At 41.7% G+C, this 22362-nt stretch overlaps 1 long non-coding RNA gene across 1 annotated transcript; it reads right to left on the bottom strand.

Moving 5' to 3' along the window:
• Positions 1–11550: 11550 nt before the first annotated feature.
• On the bottom strand, positions 11551–20809 carry LOC142858280 (uncharacterized). Its single transcript, XR_012911997.1, has 4 exons — positions 20539–20809; positions 20232–20442; positions 20021–20078; positions 11551–11615 (listed from the first exon to the last, which is right to left on the bottom strand). It is a non-coding gene; the product is annotated as an uncharacterized LOC142858280 (long non-coding RNA).
• Positions 20810–22362: the final 1553 nt, after the last annotated feature.

The raw sequence follows: 22362 nt of genomic DNA, 5'->3' as shown, positions 1-22362 counted from the left end.
AATTTGCCCTCTAGGAATAAAAGAAATCCTTTTTGTTTAACTTTTAATGAGTTCTCATGTAACCATGATTTGATTTTTCGGAGTTGTGCTCCATATTAACTGGAAATTTATTTCAAAACAAATGGCTCCAAGTGAGATAAAATTATTTTCCCATTTCATTGCCCTATTAAAAAAAAAGACAGATTATTCTGGAATCTGGGGACTGAGCCTAACTAGGGACATTAGCAGATTATCAAAGGTCAGCACTGAGACAAAGGAAAGTACCTTGCAGAGTTGGCCTCCTTGAGGGAGCACACAACTGCCACTGAAGGGTAGAAACAGAAATCCAGCTCACTCGGAATTTTCTAGCCCTCCAGACATAGAGTTGAAACCTGGAGGGAGGAGGGGATTGCAAAGTCACAGCTCTAGTGTAGGCACGAGAACACTCAAACAAGCTAGTTTAACACCGGGACAGTAAGGAAGAGGTGAGCTCTGGGTTTAGCATGTTACTGATAAAGAACAATGGGAGACATGCAGCTATGTATGTTTATAGTTTAGTGGCTGAGAGCAAGGTTGGTGGTGGAAGTCCATGTGGTTTGTACCTTGACCCTATCCCTTAGTGCTACTCTGTGGTTTAGGGCAAGGCTTCTGTGAGACCACATGTCTCATATTAGGAAAACTGCTTAAAACATTGCCTGGTATATATGAAGTGCTCAATAAATACCAACTTATGCTACTATTGTTAATATTTTTAAATGTTCTCTCGAAGTTCTAACGAGGCTAATATTTGCTTAAAATACTTCAGTAGTTCCTCATTTACCCCCAAGAACTTCAAGTTCTTAAGCACAGCCCACTGGGGAATTCCAGATGGCCTCTTCTCACCCTGTCACTCTGCTCAAGCTCCCATAAAGATCCAGCTTCACTTAATGCTCTTTGAGACGAGTTCTTTTACATCACTATACACTCTATACACTATCTTCTTACATCACTATACACTTTATGCATTATCCTTACATCACTACAACTCTATACATTATCCTCTTACATCACTATACACTCTATACATTATCCTCTTACATCACTATACACTCTATGCATTATCCTTACATCACTATACATTCTATACATTATCCTCTTACATCACTATACACTCTATACATTATCCTCTTACATCACTATACACTCTATGCATTATCCTTACATCACTATACATTCTATACATTATCCTCTTACATCACTAGACACTCTATACATTATCCTCTTACATCACTATACACTCTATGCATTATCCTCTTACATCACTATACACTCTATGCATTATCCTTACATCACTATACATTCTATACATTATCCTCTTACATCACTAGACACTCTATACATTATCCTCTTACATCACTATACACTCTATGCATTATCCTCTTACATCACTATACACTCTATGCATCATCCTTACATCACTATACACTCTATACACTATCCTCTTCCATCACTATACACTCTATACATTATCCTTACATCACTATACACTCTATACATTATCCTTACATCACTATACACTCTATACATTATCCTCTTACATCACTATACACTCTATACACTATCCTCTTACATCACTATACACTCTATGCATTATCCTCTTACATCACTATACACTCTATGCATTATCCTCTTACATCACTATACACTCTATGCATCATCCTTACATCACTATACACTCTATACATTATCCTTACATCACTATACACTCTATACATTATCCTCTTACATCACTAGACACTCTATGCATTATCCTCTTACATCACTATACACTCTATGCATCATCCTTACATCACTATACACTCTATACATTATCCTTACATCACTATACACTCTATACACTATCCTCTTCCATCACTATACACTCTATACATTATCCTTACATCACTATACACTCTATACATTATCCTTACATCACTATACACTCTATACATTATCCTCTTACATCACTATACACTCTATACACTATCCTCTTACATCACTATACACTCTATGCATTATCCTCTTACATCACTATACACTCTATGCATTATCCTCTTACATCACTATACACTCTATACACTATCCTCTTACATCACTATACACTCTATGCATTATCCTCTTACATCACTATACACTCTATACATTATCCTCTTACATCACTATACACTCTATGCATTATCCTCTTACATCACTATACACTCTATGCATTATCCTCTTACATCACTATACACTCTATGCATCATCCTTACATCACTATACACTCTATACATTATCCTTACATCACTATACACTCTATACATTATCCTCTTACATCACTATACACTCTATGCATTATCCTCTTACATCACTATACACTCTATGCATCATCCTTACATCACTATACACTCTATACATTATCCTTACATCACTATACACTCTATACATTATCCTCTTACATCACTATACACTCTATGCATTATCCTCTTACATCACTATACAGTCTATGCATTATCCTCTTACATCACCTACACTTACATCACCGCACCACTATACACATCCTCTTCCTTCTGCTAGAAACTGTAGTAAGGAGGGGCTGCGTGTTGGTCCGAGCTGCCTGACTAGCTTACACCCCAAATAACCATACAGAAATTGTATTAATTAAATTACTGCTTGACCCATTATCTCTAACATCTTACTGGCTAACTTTCACATCTTGCTTTAACCCATTTCTATTAATCTGTGTATCACCACAAGGTCGTGGCCTATCAGCAAAGGTCTAGTATGTCTATATCCGGTGGCGGATCCATGGCATCTCCTGACTCTGCTTTCTTCCTCCCAGAATTCAGTTCTGTCTTCTCCTCCTACCTAAGTTCTGCCCTATCAAAAGGCCCAGGCAGTTTCTTTATTCATTAACCAATGAAAGCAACAAATAAACAGAAGGGTCTCCTACACCATTTCCCCTTTTCTGTTTAAACAAAAATGAAGGCTTTAACATAGTAAAATTACATATAACAAAACAGTTATCAAGCGAGAATTGCAGTTACAACATTTATATCTACTTTATCTTTTAACATAACTAAGGACCACTATAACTATAAATTCTTCAACTCCATCAAAGACTCCAGATGGATATAATATTACCTAAGTAAATGGGAAGTACATTGTAAGCAACTTCCAAAATTCTAGAATTGACAGAGACATCTTGCTTCCTGGATAGTCACCCAAAGTTCTTCTGTACCATTGAGGCATCCATTTCCAGCCTACAAGTCCCTAGTATCCAGCAGACTTTTCCATGAAGCAGGAAAAGTCAAAGACAGTTCAGTCACTCTCTTCTGTATTTTGCAGAATGTCTCGCAGACACTTTCATGAAGCAGGAACCCCGAAGGATCAGGAAACCCTTCCTCTTCCTTGCCTGGCTGATAACTACTTGTCCATAGATGTGCTCAGACATCACCTCTCCCGAGAGTTTCCCTCCTTCCCCTAACAGGATCAGCTTGGCTTAGGTACCCCTCCCACAGGCTCTTACTTGCCATGTCCCTCTGCACCACGTCCCTTATCTAACTCCACCAATACGTTTTCCTTCTCCTTCTCCTCCCACAGCATCTTTTTTTTTCCTCCAAAATATCATCAATAAGAATCAAGAGAGATGCTGCAAAAACAAATTCTTGGACTTTTAGAAACTTTTAAAATGAGAACTTTAAAAGATGAGGAGACTCTAGGATGAGAGGACAATGGCTTGAGACGCTTCCGTGGGTAAAACGCTCGCCTGGAAAGTATGAGTACCAGAGTTCGGATCTCCACATAAAAACTGTGCAGGCATACCAGCTGCCTATAATTCCAACATTCAGGAGACAGGATTCAGGGGTATCCTGAGGCAAGCTGCCTACTAGACTAGCTCATTGATGAACCCTGGGTTCAACTGAGAGGCTATGTCTCAATAAATAAAGCAGAGCACCATTGTCAAAGAAACTGAATGTTGACCTCAGGCGTCCACATCTATGGGCACACATGTAGCAAAAACTCTCTGACATACACACATGTACCCACACACATATAAGCACACCATACACATTTACACAAATATAACAATTTCTAAAACTGAAGGGTCTTAAAAATTAAGTGATCTACAAGATTCAGCATAGTAAAGAATTGGGGCCCAAATAAAAGCAATCTGGGCTTCCATCGTGTCTCCACTCTCTTGGGAGCCCCTCTTAGGATCCCCCACCTGGGCCCTTCTCTCCCCTTTACCCATATGAGGGCCTGGACTCATTTCCTTTCTATTTCTCCAGCTCCACGGTGAGTGAGAAAATGTCAGGAGTCACATTCTTCAGTGACCTAGGTTTTGAGGCTGTTACATGATCCTGCTGCATTTCCTGTGAGTACCCATTAGGCTGCATCTGATCCTCAACAGAAAATTCTGGGTAGTCAAGATCTTAGGTCTTTCTAAGCAGCTTAGGATGCTCAGTGGTAAGCGATGCCAGGGTTTTCCTGATCTAGACAATGCAGAGCCTGTGGGTCTGACTAGCAACCCTGGATTACTGTACTCATTGTCTTTCCAGCCCCTAAGCAGCCCACAGGGCCCCAGTAATCCTTTAAATACCCCCTGGATGGAAACACCAATAAGCTACACACTGATTAGAAACTTGATAGTTCAAGGTCAGTTAGCTCCTCAGGGTAGAAGTAGGAACCCAAGAGGAACTCCAGCCCACAGGGGTACTGGGGTCTTAGAATACTAGCAAGCAACTGCTGTTTCTGCTGCTGCTGCTGCTGCTGCTGCTGTTTCTTCTCTTTTGTTCTTTGGCATTTTCCAGTCTGACCACAGAATAGAAATCAAAGGTGGATCAATAGGCCAGCTAAAGACAGAAATCCCACATCTGAGTAAGATTTTACAGTGAACAAGTCATGAGTGACCTTCGTAAAATCTTTACCAACTTGTTCCCGCAAGCTGCCAGTAACTTAGCACAAACAGAAGCCCCAAGCTACCCAAGGGAATCCCCGTTTCTTTCTTTGGCATTTAAAAGCCTCCCCCAGAAAAAATCCAAAAGTAATATTAGGAGAAAAAGAGGAAGAAAAATTTTAAGGTGGGTTCAGTGCAGTAAACCACTTGCCCCATGAGCAAGAGGACCTGGGTTTGGATCTCTACAGTCACATAAAAAGTCAGGTGGTGTATACCTGCAGGCTGGAGGTGTAGAGACAAGCAGAGAGACCTGTGGAAACCAGTTCAAAAAGACAAGGTGGAGAAGATAGAGGACAATACTTTGACATCAGCCTCTGGCCTTCATACACACGTGAAAACACACACATGTTGTAGAATATTATTTTAATTATGTAAATATGTGTCACATTGGTTCAGGCTGTAGAACATTAACTGTGTGAAGGTGTGCTACTTTTGTTTATGCTACACTTATTTAATGATGTAAGGATGTGTGTTTAATTATGTAAAGATGTGTTGCATTTGTTTCACCCTGACTGCCTAAAGCACCTGATTGGTCTAATAAAGAGCTGAATGGCCAATAGCTAGGCAGGAAAAAGGATAGACCGGATAGCAGGCAGAGGGACTAAGTAGGAGGAGAAACCTAGGCTCTGCAGGAGGAATAAGAGAAAGCAAGGAAAAGGGACATACCCAGGGCAAGAAGCCAGGAAGACACGAGACAGACAGACAGACAGAGAAGCAGTGAAAATAAGATATACAGAAGTAAGAAAGGTAAAAAGGTGAGAGGCAAAGGTAGATAAAGAGAAACAAGTTAAGTTAAAAGAGCTAGCTAGAAAAGCGCCTAAGCTAGGCTGAGCATTTGAAACTAATAATGAGTCTCTGCGTCATAATCTGGGAGCTGGTTGGTGGCCCAAAAGAAGAAGCCTGGTGTACACACACACATATGTGCACTCACAGGCTGGCGCATACATACTTGAGAGCAAAGAGGATTATTTCTAATTACTTGAATGCTTATTATTTGTGTCATGCCAAGAACACTTTTTTTTTTGGCCAGGGTGTGGGCAATAAACATAAAGGTAAGTAGATCATTATTTCCACTCTCCCACTATTTAGACCATCCATTAGTTGAAAACACAACCAAAACCTTGTCCATTTATCACGCTGCTAGGATGAATAGGGTTCCTGCTCAGGCATGCTTAGGAAGGATGTATCCTATGGTATGTGTTCTTGCAAGACACCTTTCAGCCTAGTATGATTCCTTTATGCCAAGACGTCCTGGACATGCCCAGAGCCTGACGACATGGTGTGCTGGCTGTGGACTGCAGACCACCTGGGGCCCAGGCTCCACCTCAAGCACATCTGCTCACTTCCCTCACTGGACTGCCATCTCTGAAAGGCAGGAGTTTTGGCTTGGAGAGGAGTCAGGGGGCCCACAGGAATGGTACAAAAGACAGGTCTCAGCCTAGTCGTTCACGTATACACTTGCTTTTCTTAATGTTCTCTTTGCAAGTGGTTCTCTACTTCTTTTTTTCTAAACTCATTCTTTGGAGTCCCATACTGTGTTTGCTTTCCCTTCTGCCTTGGATTGGCTTCTTATAGTTAAAGAGTTGACAGCAGAATGTGAGCAATCAGGTGGTCTAGTTTTGTGCTTTGTCTCCTTCCATTGCTGGCTATGGCATTAAGGAAGTGACCAGACCTCTCTAAGCCTCACCTTCTGCATCTACAAAATGAAGTTATTGTGAATGCCTAGCCTGTTACTTGAAAATAACAACTCTGTCAGGTTCTTAGACAATGTCTCCGAGATAAGAGCTTAATATATTAGCTTCCTATAATGCTACTTTTGACATTGATATTATTATTGGCATCAGTAGAAGTGGAGTTTCCATGGCACAACCTTATATAAAGGAAGCTGGATGAGTCCTCCAACTTCAACCCCAGCCTATCTGTACCAAACATGACCCTGCAGTCACGATCCCTTGATAAAGCTCTGAGAAATGTTTAATGTATAACAAGATACTGAAGACAATGTTGTTAAACTTGCCTCCTAGCAAATCGAACTAGGTAATAATTTTCCCTTGTTCCTTGAGATATCCTATGAGTCTGCCTTAGTTAAGAGAATTCTTAATGACAGGGTATTTCTATGTAGTCTCAGCTCATCTGGAATCCATAATCCTTCTTCCTCTGCCTCCTCAGTCCTGGTGTTCCAGGCAAGAATCACTATTGCCTAGCACTAACGACTTTTTAATTCCTATATGTTTTGTTATTATTGCCGACATCTGTGTAGAAAATATGCATCTTTTGACTTATATTTAGTAATTATCAATTAACTTATTAAATTAATTTTTAAACTTTTATGTGAAAATTAATTAAATTCTAAAAATTAAATTAAGATCAGTTAAATTAAAGCCTTGGCCTTTAAAAATAAATAATGGCCATAGAGATAGTGATGTTAATAAAATCACTTTATAGTTTATTTTCTTTCTGAGGGGCCAAGCTAGAGTCTGGCAAGATGGCCTCTTGCACTTCTTCCAATTGAAGATCAGCCTGGAATCCTTAAACCCTGACTTCCTCATTTTTCACCATGTGCCTGGTAGAGAGCCAAACTCCTAAAACAGGGTAGATGCCACCCAGATTTTTCACATCTGGACGTCCTTTAAGGACGCAGCCACACTCATTTGTCAAGATCGAAGATTTAAGCTTACCTTCATAGTCAAAAAACAACTTTGAATTTTTCAAGATACAGAAAGTGATATCCTGCTCTTGCAGGCGTGTGTCACCCTGTACATCAGAGGACAAAGCCACACTTCAGGATCTCTGAAAAGGGACGTCAGAAGCATTCAAGGAATCTGGAGAAGGCAAGACACAGCCAGAAAGAAAGATCTAGTTTAAGCTGGACTGTGATAAGCATATTTTCACCACAGTGTTTACCATAACTAAGCCGACTGGCCCAGTATTTTCCGCCTTTTTCTTAGTTCTCTTTCAGCACAGGACACATTTCTCCCACACACACAGTCCCACAGACACCAAAAGAATCGCCCCAGCAGGTTGGGTAAGCAGTAAATAGCCATCAGATTTAGTGATGTGTTATCAGCAAGAAGGCACTATGCTTGGCACTGGGAAATCAGAGGAGAAGCTGAAGCTTGTCACTTCTTATGGAAGAGAAGAAGGGAAACAGCTAAACAAACCCCCAGGGAACAGTGGGAGAAAGCAGGAGCTCTGAGACCAATTTCAACCTAATCCATCTGGCTGAGGGGTGGGGTTGGGTAAAGAAACACGGATCTAGGGGCTGTAACATACCAAGGACTTGGCAGGTGCTTAGTGATCCAAAGCAAAGGTACAGTGTGGGGACCAACAAGGAAGTTCAGCAGCCAAAGTAAAAGTGCTGCAAGGAGAATAGACGAACCAGAACTGAATAATGATTCCTGTATCAGAATATTTTACTTTCAACCAGAAAGGTCTAAAGGCTGAATTATCAACTTTTTACTCAACTCATTGGTGATGATTAAGTATCAATTAGGTTAAAGGAAATTTACCATAAGCCGCCTGTCCTGATCTATGAAAAGAAAGCTTAAAAAACATCAAGGTCAGAAAAAGTACTAGCCAAGTTTCTACTGCCTGCTTTCCAACTCTGGTGGAAAAACAAAGGCCACCAGCAAGTGTCAGTCACGCAGGAATGTGCTGGTGCAGCTCTGGGGCTGGGCATTCTCCCAGCTCTCTTTTCTTTTGGTCTGGTGAGTTTGCAAACAGCCTCCTTTCTCTTGAGATGTCAGGTCTCATACCCAACCCGCAGCTCAACCAAGCGCAAGCAAGCGTACCACTGTTTTCATGAATCCTTCTCCACAGCATATTCTCCCTACCCCGCCCACGATGCCCTGGGCCCCTTAGAGCTGCACAGCTCTTTGGAGACAGAAAGTCTGCAAGAAGGGAGCCCATCTATGGGGCGGGGGCAGGGGCGGGGAAAGGACAAATGAGGGCGTGGCTAGTAGATTTCTCTCCCCTCTAAACTTTAGGAGGGAAAAGATAGTTCAGCATTTTAGGCAATCCCTTGAAAATTTTAGTATAAGAGAGCAGACTTCAGATCCTTGGTCACATAGAAAGTAAATAGCATTCTTAGGTGTCCAGGTTAACATTTAGCATGGATGATAGCAAGTAACCCACACAGTAATCTTATAGTGTTTGTTACTGTCCCGCTCTCTCTGAATTTTCTCACTATAAATTGGGGGTTGTAGCTTCTAACAGTCATGTAGGCATCAGCAACCAAATAATGAATACACCACATTTAGGCCAGAATCATACAGCAGATAAAATGAGGCCAAGACTGACTTACGTGTGTGGATCTCAAAATCTCCTTTTTTTTTTTTTTTTTTTTTTTTTTTTGATTTTTGAGATAGGGTTTCTCTGTAGCTTTGGAACCTATCCTGGAACTGGCTCTGTAGATCAGGCTGGCCTCGAACTCAGAGATCATCCTGTCTCTGCCTGAGTACTAAGATTAAAGGCATGAGTCACCACCATCCAGCTTTCTTAATAGCAATGTTGTCATCTCCTATCCCCCCAAGTCCTTCTCCCCCACCTACCCCCCCCACCCCGCTATCCTCCTCTCCCTATCTCTCTCCTCGTCAGCCCCCTGCTCTACAGTGAAACCAAAGAGGAACCAATGAGTTGCTAGACAGACGCCAGGAATCCCTCTGGCTAGTTCCTGCTACCACTAGCTCTCTCAGTGTGTCCCCTAGTAACATCCCAGGAGCTGGTTAAGAATGTTTGTGCCTAGACCCTCCGCAGAGCTACACGATGTGGAACACAGGCTCTACCATGTTTAAGTCTATCATGAATTCACAAGCCCCCCAGGGCAGTCTGAGGAACACTAATTGCCAGAAGTCCTGGTCCAGGCTCCAGGTTTTCCCACGCCTACTACACACCAGGCTCCACAGGTGAATGTGGCTCTCGGGGTTTTTTTTTCCCCCTACTGCTTTATTACTGTCTTCTACCTGTTTTTCCTTTGCTTTGGTAAAGGTACCAAAGGGGGCTGAATACAGGACTGACTTCTACTGCCCCAGTCTTGCTTTGGGAAACCCCACTGGCCATTGGCTCTGAGGAGCCCTCAGGTTTTATTAGCCTTCCCCTCCCCCCTCTCCCCCCGAGACCTCATCAGGACTATATCTGACCTGGTAAAAGGAACCATTTATTCAAATTCTCTCTGGAGAGAAAAAGCTTTTTCTCAGACCTTGGTCCAGGTCACAAGAGTCCTTTATGTCCGTACCCATTTTATTAGACTACCAAACAGGGGAGAATATGATTTTTTCCTTCACATATTTCGTTTTAAAAGTGACTTAGTACAGAGAGATGAGACATTCCATTGTCCAGTGACAAGAGTGACCTGTGGCTGGCATTTCCACTATGCAGGAAGCAACCAGAGTGATCTTGGGTCATGGATCCTTTGTGCAGCACGAGCTACCCTGATATCAGGGTCATGTGACTAGTCAGCCCCTCTGGGAAGGGCTGACTCAATGCTCCTGTTCTGTAAAACGGGCATGTGAGCGTCATTGCTTGCTTCCCATAGACACACACCTGGTGAAGCAAGGAGACCTGATGTCACCTACGAACAATTCCCTCTTAGGCAATTTGCCTTTAATCAGTAGTACTTCCATTTGTCAGGGGAGGTGAGCTGGCAGCTCTCTGGAAACTTTGACATTTGCCTTCAGGTCTCCCAGGGAGAAACGCAATGGCACCGATACACCTTTGCCCAGGAAAAACCAGAATCCTCCCTCCCTTTGTAAAATGCCCACAGGGCAAGACTTCGTGGGCAGCCTCTGATTGTGTGCCAGGAAAGGGTGGAGCGGGTTGTACCTGCTTACCCAGCCTCCGCCGGTGAAATGTCAGCCAGAAAATGAAATATCCCTCCCTGAAGCCACAATGTCATGTTTGCTGCCCATTTCCTCTTGACAGGGAAGGCAGCCAGGGCCTGACTCAACTCCCAGGACCAGGGAGGTTCTGCCTGCAATGACTGGACGCCACCATTATCTTAAGTATTATTTTTGCCTTTGAAAATGTATACATTTATCCAGTGCATGCTGCTCATATTTCTCCACTACCACCAACTCCTCCTAGTGCCCCTACCCCATATCCCTTCCAGATTCATGTTTTCTTTTTCTCTTTTCTTATTTTTGTTACTAATAACTGAGTCTATTAATGCTGTCCTGAGCACTCTTACTTAGACCTCTGTCAGGGCTGACGTAACAGTCCCGGGAGACTGGACTTTGCCACCTTCCTCTGGATGCTCCCTTGCAAAGGGCTGCATGTGTCATTGTCACCTGATGGATGGGAAAGCACTAGGTGCCAAATTCCACCGAGAAGATGCATGTGGCAGTGCTTGGCTGAGTCAGGGGCAAGAGGTGTCTGGTCATAGAATGAAGGATCACCTCGTGTTGCTGATCAGTTTCTGCCAGCCACTCTCTCTTTTCCCTGGACATATCTGGATGTCAACCAGCCCGGACACTGGAGAGAATGAGATCCTTTACAAAAATTAGTCTCTTAACTTTTCAGTGCCTCGAGTTCCTTAAATCCATCTTTATTGGGATGCAAACCGTCTATGGGAAATAAGCCGATTAACACAGGCGAATGTATACCGCCCCATGTGAGGAATGTGGCAGGCAGTGGCTTTAATGACAGCAAGACTTCTCATAGTCCTCTGGAATGTTGAAGTTGCAGGCTGAATGAGAAAGAAATATCATGGAATAGTAAGGTGCTGAAGGAAGCTATTTAGCTGTTTCCCACTGCCATCCATGGCTCAACTTCTCCCTTTTCTCACCTTAAAGAGATAGTATCACTTTTGTTACTATCTTACTGAAATCTCAGAATTGTTTTCTAACACTGTAGCTACCTCACCAACCCAGTGGATGAGCTTCTGTGGCCTTGGCTATGCGGCTGCTCAACTCACCCCCACAGAAACACTTCTTTCCATTTGGTGATTCTTAACATTATTAGCTTCTTTGACCTTTGAACTATGTTTCCAGTGTATTTTAGGGGGACATAATCAGCACACACACACACACACAAAACCTAGTTGCCAAATCTGTTCTTCATCTATGACTTAGTGTTTCAGAAAATCAGTATGGCAATTTCTCAGAAAATTAGGAAACAACCTACCTCAAGACCCAGCAATACCACTGTTGGGTATATATCCAAAAGATACTCAATCACACCACAAAGACATGTGCTCAACTATCTTCATAGAAGCATTATTTGTCATAGCCAGAACCTAGAAACAGCCTAAATGCCTCTCGACCGAAGAATAGATAAGGAAAATGTGGTACATTTACACAATGGAGTACTACGTAGGGGAAAAAAGACATCTTGAAATTTGTAGGCAAATGGATAGACCTAGAAAACATCAGAGTAAGGTAACTAAGACCCAGAAAGACAAATATCATCTGTACTTACTCATAAGTGGCTTTTAGACATAAAGCAAAAAAAAATAGCCTACCATTCACAATCCCAGAGAACCTAGACAACAAAGAGGACCCTAAGACACATACATGGATGTATGTCTAATCTACATGGGAAGTAGAAAAACACAAGAAATCCTGAGAAAATTGGGAGCATGGGGATCATGGAAGAAGACAGAAGGGGAGGGGAACAGAGAAAAATATATAGCTCAATAAAAATAATAAAGAAATTAAAAAAACAAGAATTGAATTTGAATTAGGGAGAGGACTGAGTGGGTGAAGCACTTGCTGTCCAAACATGATAAGCTGAAAATAAAAGACTCTTATCAGAAGCTTCAATATGAAGGACACAAGCATAGGGAATTGTTTAGAAGACTCGGGCCCCACTTGGTTTGGACGACACAATGCATTCCTCCTCTCTTAATGCACTTAGAAGTCCGAGACCCTTATCTACGTGTACTATGGGCAAACACCTCACTCCAAACAATATATCTAGCTACTGTTAGCAACCTAGAACCCCCACCTGTGTCAGCTGCATGCACATCTTCCTGTAAGCAATGGAAAAAGTTTCTCTTCCCCTTAATGACCATCAAACATAGATTCTATTCAATCATACTGCGCTCATGTCAAGGTAAGGGAGAAGGAAGGCCAATTTGCCTGAACTGTGGTTTTTGTTTGTTTGTTTTTTGTTGTTGTTTAGTTTTTTTTTAAGATTCATATTTTTTTACTTTATATGTATAGGTGTTTTGCCTGCATGTATGTCTGTGCACTACATGCGTACAGCATCCACAGAGGCCAGAATAGGACATTAGGTCTCTAGTTACAGATGGTTGTGAGCTACCATGTGGGTGTTAGAATGAAACTCAAGTCCTCTGGAAGAACAGTTAGTGCTCTTAACCACTGAGCCATCTCTCTACCCCATGAACTGCTTTTGAAATTAGGCACAAGGCAAACAAACTATGGCCTCATAATAAACTTTAAGGGAAAATCCCCATTTACCTTATTATCCTTATGCATAATTGGGCATTCATATGATTAAAATTAGATGCATTATGGAAAGAGACATGCACAGGAAGAAAAGATTACACAACAATCTGCCAAACGAATTAGTGAGTTGCTCACACTATGCCTCAGCTGTTGCAACCAAGTTCCCAGACTCTTGAATCCCAGTGAAGGAAACACTGAACAGCAGTCACAGTGCCGTCACGCATGTGGCTTGTGGTCAGGCTGTCTAATCTGTACTAGTATTTCACTCTGAATAAAGGCTCCCTGCTACTTTGCCGTCACATGTACTCTTATTGAATTCTTAAATAAGATACCAAGATTCTAGAAACATTCAGTCTAGAGCCTGACCACTAAGCAAAATATCCCTTTTCACTGAAGAATTAGAAAACCATCTGCCCTGTCTAGAAAATCTCAAGCCATACTACCTGCCACGTGGATAATAAAGACCAAAGACTGAGCAAGCAGGTAAGAGTAGAGACCACAGAAGTGTCAGGGAGTGTCCCTAAATCATGAAATTAGACCAAGGACAAATTCTCCACAGAATGGTGCGATCACAGAGTACACACAAGTTAAGTCTTTGGAGCCAAGTATTGGAGAATCCATCTGTGTAGTATGGAAAGTATCTCATGGAAGTCTCGGGACATTTAGTTAATGGCTGCTAACTGGAAAATTAACTTTAGGAGAGAGAACACATAGAATAGAGCCCTTCAACATACCAATGGTTAGGTCATTGTGTTTTCTATAAACCTTAGGTGAGATTCAGTTGGATTGGACTAAAACAGATCCTTATAGATTTCCTGAGTTACTGTGAAACAGGATCTTATCTAACTTGAAGCGGGGGAGGTATTTTAGATCACCTTTCCACTCTGTGGGAGTTGTACCTCCGTCCCAAAGAGGACTTCTTCTGAAGTCGATTGTCCATCAAGCCGCTCCATTATAAGAACAGCGATGCGTGTAGCATGCATCCTTTCAAGCCTGACTCTTGAACAGAGGTAGCCAGAGAGTGTAAGTCATTCTCCATCAAATTTAGCTTGAAGTATGGGTTCTCTTTCAGGTGGATGAGCTTCAAAATGACCTGAGGCAAAGTCTAGCCATAGCCAACCTTGCTGAAGCTGAATGCATTGTAGCCAGAGACTACTGCATTTAGGGACCTGGAGAGGTAGGGACAATCTCTTCAGGCTGAGGAACATTGTCTGAGTGGTTGAGGTGTTCTTTATTTGTAAGACTGTTATAATTAAGACTCCCCTCCAAGTGACTCCTACAGCTTGTGTATTGAAGATTTGGTCCCCAACACAGCAGCATTCAGAGTGTTCAAAGATGGGTCCTTTGGGAGGTAACTGGATCATGAGGGTTTGGATGTTATTAATGGTTTGATTCATTTATGGATTCTTAATTGAGAGGTGGTAGAAACCCAAGGAAGTATGGGAAGAGAGATGCAGGCCATTGAAGGCATGAACCTGAAGGGTACATTTTACCCCTGCCTCCGGGCTCCAAGTCTTTACTTCCTGGCCAGTGGAGATGAGTAATTTCCGCTGTTCTATGCTTCTGCCGTGATGAGCTACCTCACTATAGGCCCAGAGCTTCTGGATCAGTCATGTGCTGAAAACAGTGAAATCATGAGCCAAAATAAAGCATCCTGTTTTAAAGCGAGTATTTCCTGGGTGTTTTGTTACAGCAACAGAAAGCTGGCAGACACAGGCATTTTCCTCCACACTGGCAAAACAGACATATTTGGCAAATCTTTCACACACCTGTTGTGAGTGTTCCTGATACTATGCTTGAGTAGTACTTTGAGTGCCTGCTAAGCAAGACGTTGAACTAAGAGAATTTTGTAGCCATCAACCTGACTGACAGTCCTAACAGTTCCTCATGAATAATGAAGAGAACTAGGCTTGAAACAGATAGGGCTGTGAACTATCCAGTCAAAAAGGCAAAGTGGCGCCTCAAGCTAAAATGCAGCCTTAGACACAGATCTCTCCAATTATGGCTAGCTAGGCACGCTTAAGATGGTTTCCTTAGGAGAGCTGGTTACTTGTAGGCGGGATGTTCGCTTCTCTACCTGAATGCCTATCACAGAACGTTCCAGGAATAACCCAGTGGGCAGCTCTACTTTTAGACATTAGACAAAAAGAACCCAAGAAATAAATTTGATCCCAGACTCTATCATTAATTGCACAGTCTGTTAAGAAAAGGAAGTTTTTATTTTGTTGATTATACTATTTGGGTTCAAGAATAAGTTGAGGTAGCCAGGTGGTGGTGGTAGAGGCAGACAGATTTCTGAGTTTGAGGGCAGCCTGGCGTACAGAGCTAGTACCAAGATAGATGGGACTACACAAAGAGACCTTGTCTCAAAAAAACTAATAAATAAAATTAGTTGAGGCTTCTCCTAAGTGCCAAAATTTGCCTTTCAGGCTTCAGTGAATTTGAAAGTGGAAGAGGGGAAGAAGAAATTGAGTCACTAACAAGGAATGACTTATTCAAAGTCTCTGGGTATAGGGATGTCAAGATTTGAACTCTTTTATTAGTCAACTTTTTATAACTATAACAGATGCCTGCAATATCAGTGTGTAAAGTTGTCTTGGTAGTTCTGTAGCTGATTGGCCCCTGCTGCTCTTGGGTCTCTGGTGAAGCAGTACTGCATGGGCTAGAATGCACCCTGGAGCAAAACTACTCATCTTAGCAGGAAGCAAAACAGGAATGGAAGGGTTTGGTTTCTCTAGCCTGTCCAAGGACGCAAGCCTCAGTGGCCTAAATATCTCTCATTAGGCCCCACTTTTCAACATCTCACAATTGCTACAGCTCTAAAGACCAGATCATTAACACACAGGCCTTTGAGGGGAGTTCAAGGCTCAAGCAACACACTTTCCATGGAGACTCACTGGTCTGCAGCTTTTCTGTGCCTATTTTCTGGAACACTCATCCTTATCTCCTAAGAGACATCAACTGGAGTAATAGTACCCTAAATCTCCTCATGAGGTAGCACAGTTAGAGCCTAAAGAATGGCAGCCAGCGAGACCTGTCCACATAGCCTTAGAAGGTTAATGGAGGAAACCCAGAACAAGGTAAAGCAGGAACATTGTACGTATGTATCCTTTTTTCTTTAACTTTCAAAGAAAACCCAGCCTGTGAGAATGGCACTAGTACGCTGTTGTGGACTTGAACCTGAACCACTTAGACTTGTGTAGGGATCTTAACTCAGCTGCTGTTCTTGGATCTCCTAGCATATGCACAAGGAGACCATACTTCCTGGAGGCAGCCCCCAGCCACAGTCTGATGAACCATGCAGGGACCATTAAGGCAGACTCATTCCATGTAAGATGAAGGACTCTCCCCATAGGTGAGTGTGCCTTGAGAGCAGCCTATCAATTTGACCAAGAACTGTTCTTTAGTTCAAAGATCTTTCTGACTTCTCTTCCTCTGCCCCTACTAGGTTGGTAAGCCTGAGATCATAGTTTGCTTGCTCTATTTACCTTCTCCTGTGTCCCATCCCTCTTTATCTCTCTCACTGGCTTTTATTCCAATAAATCTCTTACACACTAAGAGATCAACTAAGAACAACTTCTCAGAAACCTGAACTAACATATTCAATGAAAACTGTGTATGATTATCATCAACAATAATCTAGTAATTATATTTTTCTATTAAAGATACTACCAGAAGTGAAGAGTAGAGAAAGAATATTAAGAGATACAGATCTTCGTTCCCACCACCAGAAAGCCGTTCACTGACTAGGTACCATGAGTCCCATAGATGAACAATGATGAGCAATAGAAAAAAATAGGGCATACTTCCATTAGCATACTGTCATTACTTGTTTACACAATACCTGTATCTCAGCAAGACTGATTTTTTTTCCCAACGGTAAGATACACTATCTGGCTATGAAATGATAGTAGTGAGTCGCATGAAGCATCATTTAAAACAAAAAAAAAGAAGATTCTAGAAGACAGCACGTATCCTATGTAATATGAAGTATTAAACTTTTGTATGTGCACATTTTAAACCATCCACACACATATACGTGGACAATGGTTTACACTGTAAAATGTGCTTGTTATGTCAGTTAAGAACAGAATCGCAGGTTAGCCCGTGTGCTCCTTACAGGCAGAGGCAGTGATCTAGGACTGTGTCCCAGCAGACTCTGAATAGCTGTAAGTTCTCAACAGTTATTTATTGATGGTGTTTGCTGAGTAAGGAAAGAGAAAGTCATCTTTCTCTTTAAGAATAGGCTCCATTTAGAAAAGTAGAGGAAGGACATGCCAGAGCTATGATGTAATCGCAGACTCAAAGGTCGGAATACTCAGGTCTTTTTCAGTGAACTGGAGGTTCCACAAAGTCGGTGGATCTCTAGATTAACTAATCTATCTGTACAGGGAGAGATTAAGGAAGGAAATGGTGGTCAGAAATTAATATCAAAATGACCAGTAAGCTTCCCCAAGCCTGATTTTTTGTGATGAAGTAATTAAGTAATAATGTAAAAATCACATACATGCAGAGTGTGTGTGGGGGGGGGGTTCATTTAAAGATCTCAACACATATTTCTTTTTACTTTATGTGAATTAGTATTATGCCTTCATGTATGTAACTACACCACATACATGCAATGCCTTTGAAACTCGGAAGAGGGTGTTGGATCCTCCTGGTATTGGAGTTATGGTGGGTTGTGAGCCACCATATGGGTTCTGGGAGCGGAGCCTTGCTCTTCTACAAGAGCAGCAAGTACTCGTAACTGCTGAGCAGTCTCTCTTGGCCCTAAATTCATACTTTTGTTACAGACTTCATTTCAGACATTCTGGGAAGCAGAAACAGAGAGGCAGCAGTATCTTCACCTAATAGATGGGAGTGAAGTTTCTTAACTCTGCACCTCCGAAGTGTGCCAAGTTAGACAGCTGGTCTGAAATGTACTTACTCTATGTAGGCTTCCTCTTCTAGAGCCCACTGTGCCTGTAAACGTGTACGACACTCCCAATTCCTATTCAGTATAACTATAGGTGTTTCTCTCTTTTTCAAAACTTAAAAAATATATTTTATTTACTTAATTATTCTCAGTGGGAGTGGCTTAAGTGCTGCTGTTCCTTTGTGACAGTCAGAAGACAACTTGTGGATGTCACTTCTCTTCTTCCAATATGTGGAGCACTGGGAACTACTTTCATATCATATCACCAAGGTTGGTGGCAGAAGCCTTAACACATCAAGTCATCTTGAGGACTTCTAAATGTTTATCTCTTGCCGGCAATTAATTGTGATAGATTCAAAGTCTTGTCATGACATCATTCCTTGGGAAGATAGGCTGATTAGATTTAGTGTCACAAGTGTTTCTTGTGGTGCCTAAAATTAAATCATAGTGTTTAAGAACTAAGTCATGGGCTGGAGAGATTACTCAGCAGTTAAGAGCATTGCTTGCTCTTCCAGAAGACCTGAGTTCAACTCCAGAACCCACATGGTAGTTCACAACTGTCTATAACTCAAGTTCCAGTGAATATGACTTACCATACAAAGACATGCAGGTCAAACACCAATGCACATAAAAATTGAAAGGTAAACAAACAACAACAACAAAAAAAACTAAGCTAGAACCAAATGATACCTAAATAAGTATACACTATGTTCTTATATGTCCACCCTCCATCCTCAGGCACAAGACGTGATATTGTGCCAGCAGTTCCCTAGGCTTATCCCAGATGATAACATGCTCTTTCTTAACATATTCCAGGTATGATACTTAGAATGTTAGTTCTCATGTCAACCTTGTAAAAGAGGACTATTACTCCCACTTTATATGTGTGAAAAATTGAGCTTAGGAAGGATTTGTATATGCTTAGGCTCAGAATTAAAGTTCAGATCTGACTCCAGGCCGTGGCTCTCGCCCCTTTGTCACAGAACTCTCCTTTCCTCCAATTATGCTGCAGATGTATCTCAAAGGCGGGGATGATGCCTTTTATTTCTGTATTTCCAGAGTCTACCAAGGTGCCTGAAATGTATTGGCTGCTAGTAGGTACTCAGCGTTGTGTTTGGGGATAAGAAGTAAATACTGGGGCTAGAGAGATGGCTCAGGGGTTAAGAGCGTTTGTTACTCTTGTAGAGGTCCTGAGTTCCATTCCCATCATCCACATTATATCCCATAACCATCTCTAACTCCAGCTCTGGGGATCTGACATCCTCTTCTGATGTCATCCGTGAAGCATCAGGCACACACATGGTGCAATACATACATACATACAAGAAAAACACTCATACACATAAAATAAATACATCTAGAAATAATGAAATGATTTTTTAAGAGGTGATAGTAATGAACTGTCACACATGGTTATGAGAATGCATTACCAATCTCAATGCACATTTGTTAGCGCTGCTGTCTATTTGGCAGGACTGATTAAGCCTGAAAAGGAAAGATAATTCAAAGCCGCCTACAAGAGAATATTCTGTGACTTGACTGTGACTATAGCAGGCATGATTAGATTAGACTTAAATTACTGCACTGTTCAAAAGCAGGTCGAACGTACATTGGAAAAAAAATAGACTTAGGTAAATGGTTTTAATTCCCAGGAACTCGCACTAAAGTCTTAACAGGAGTTAATATTCCACTGACGTCTGTTTAGACAAATAGGTTGATGGCTTACAAAGCAAACAAAGGATTCCAGCGTGACCTAAACTTCCTTACCAGGCAGGCGTTGCTTAGAAAGCAGGTCTGGACTCAGGACAAGCTGGAAACAGTTTCTCTGTTGAGGTAGGAGGAAAGAACAGGCTGCTTTTGATGACAAAGATAAGGCTGGGGAAAGTTATTAACCCATCCCCCACCCCCACCCTGGGCCGTAGGCACAGAAAGGTTCAATCCGTGCCGGAAGTGACCAGCTTCTCAGAGATCTCCTCACCTTCCTGGCGGTGCTCCTCAGATGGACAGGGCAGACTACAGGCCCCCAACTCGTCTTCGTGTTTCCTTCATGAGCAATCAAATCAGAGATGTTTCTTCTTGTTCCTTGGGGAAATTTTCTTCCAAAAACAGAAATTAAGCATGTGTTGACTTGCATGAAATTTGAATTTCCCACCACCGCTGAGGACAGTGTCTCGTTTCTGACACAACTTCTAGAAACATCAAGCACAAATAGATCCTAAACCAACTCATGAAAATCTCAAACCCCATCCCCGACCCCGTTGCAAAGCAGGAGGGAATGTGTCAACTAGAATTGTCACACTCTCCTAGGGCAGAAAGCTCATACCAATCTCATAGCTCGCTGACAGCCAAGACACCAGCGCTCTTTCTGTTTTCTCTCAGTAGGCATGTCACCAGGTTATCTGTGGCTTGTTTTACGTCTTAGGTGCAGATTAACCCTCCTTGGTGTTCTAATCTAATGCTTCTTAGTCTGCTGTTGGATCTTTCAGCTTTTCCGCAGTAGATTACAATAGTCTTAGATGTGGGTTCCAGGATCACAGGCAATGGTAAAACTAGGATTGAAGGTGCGGAAGAGGCTGACCTGGTGGGTCTGTGGGAAAGAGGTGTCTGAGGATGACGGAAATCACTCGCTTAGTTGCTTAATGTTGATCGGCTCTGCACTATGTACTGGGCAGAGTTAAGGGGAACTGAGAACGATACATAAACTTGTCTATAGGCCCAGTGGGAGGAGGGAAATCATCTATCTGGGAAGTTTGCAGTGTTAAAAAGGGCATTCTAAATCAGAACATGTTTAATCATAGAGGTTGCCTGCTTGTGAGATCAAATTGTTGTTGTGGGGTTTGTACATAAACACTTTCTCTCTAGTTAACCCACGTAAAATTTTAGAGAAACTCTATACTGAGAAGTTACTGGGATGTAGGATGAGTATGGTCAGGCCAGCATATTATTTGCTAGGGAGATCGCTTGCTGAGCGGCAGAGCTGTTATCCTGATAGTTCATTTCTGTGCTGAAAATAGATAATCCACGAGAAAGTTCCCTTACATCCATTGTCACACATGGACGTACGGAGAGCCGTGCCCTAAAAGCTATGACAGTGGCCACTCTAATATTCATAACTGGATATGAGCCAGGACCCTTGACTGCTAATATTTTTTTCCTGTCACTATCAGAAACATCTTACAGAATTCTCTTGATCCTTTAAGCTTTAGGCTTCTTGGTTGGTGGAATATGTTGTATCTAATCCGCTTACCTCACAGAGAGGTTGGCATAAAGCTCAGCTCCTTGACCTACAGGGTGACTGGTTGTGGGATCACTAAGGATCTGACAGCAGCAAAAGGTCTCTGAAGTTGAAGGAACTAATTCAAGCGTGCAATGAATCTAAGGTGTCTCTGGTGGCACTCTCCGCTGCTGCTTCCTGTGATGTCAGTGCAGTCCTGGTTCTGCACGCACTGCATGAGCACTGTGTACTGTGCAGGCTGTCATGCCGTGCCAGAGCAAGGCTGTCTTGTCTCAGATGCAAGACTCTAATAGTTATGAATTTCATTTTTTTATTTTTATTGGGTATGATACTTTTTAATAAACAATTTTAATGACAGAAAATATTGCCATTTTCTGTCATTCCTTGGTATTCCTTGGTATCAGAACTTTTGGACTGTATTGTATATATGAGTCTTTAAAATTTCTGTTAGACTTATTAAAAACCTTAATAAAAATAATTAAACGAATTTGGGTTGAAATTAAGATCTAATTTCCATAAATTTCTGAAGTACCCCTGAAAATATGTCTGCCAGTTTGTCCTATGCATTTATGTAAAACAGCATTCTCTGTGTTGCTAATTCTAAAATCAAAATATCCACCAACTGTGAAAAATCTTGAAAGTGCTGTTCCATACAGTATCAAGTATCAGTCAAGATTTAATTCTTCATGTAAAAATAAACAAGTACATCTATGTTATTGTTGTCCAAATTTGCTTTCATCTTTAGTAGACTGTAGAGTAAGATATAAACCAAACAATTATTTGAAATAAATTTATTTGTGATTTATTTTCAGAAAACCCTTGATTTGTATACCTATTTTATATACTTGGTGCTGTCTAAAAAATCATTGGGTGA

Source organism: Microtus pennsylvanicus, chromosome 10, assembly GCF_037038515.1.
Source record: "Microtus pennsylvanicus isolate mMicPen1 chromosome 10, mMicPen1.hap1, whole genome shotgun sequence".
NCBI lineage: Eukaryota > Metazoa > Chordata > Mammalia > Rodentia > Cricetidae > Microtus > Microtus pennsylvanicus.
Note: the sequence above shows the minus strand (reverse complement) of the source record. Positions and strands in the feature narration are given on the sequence as shown.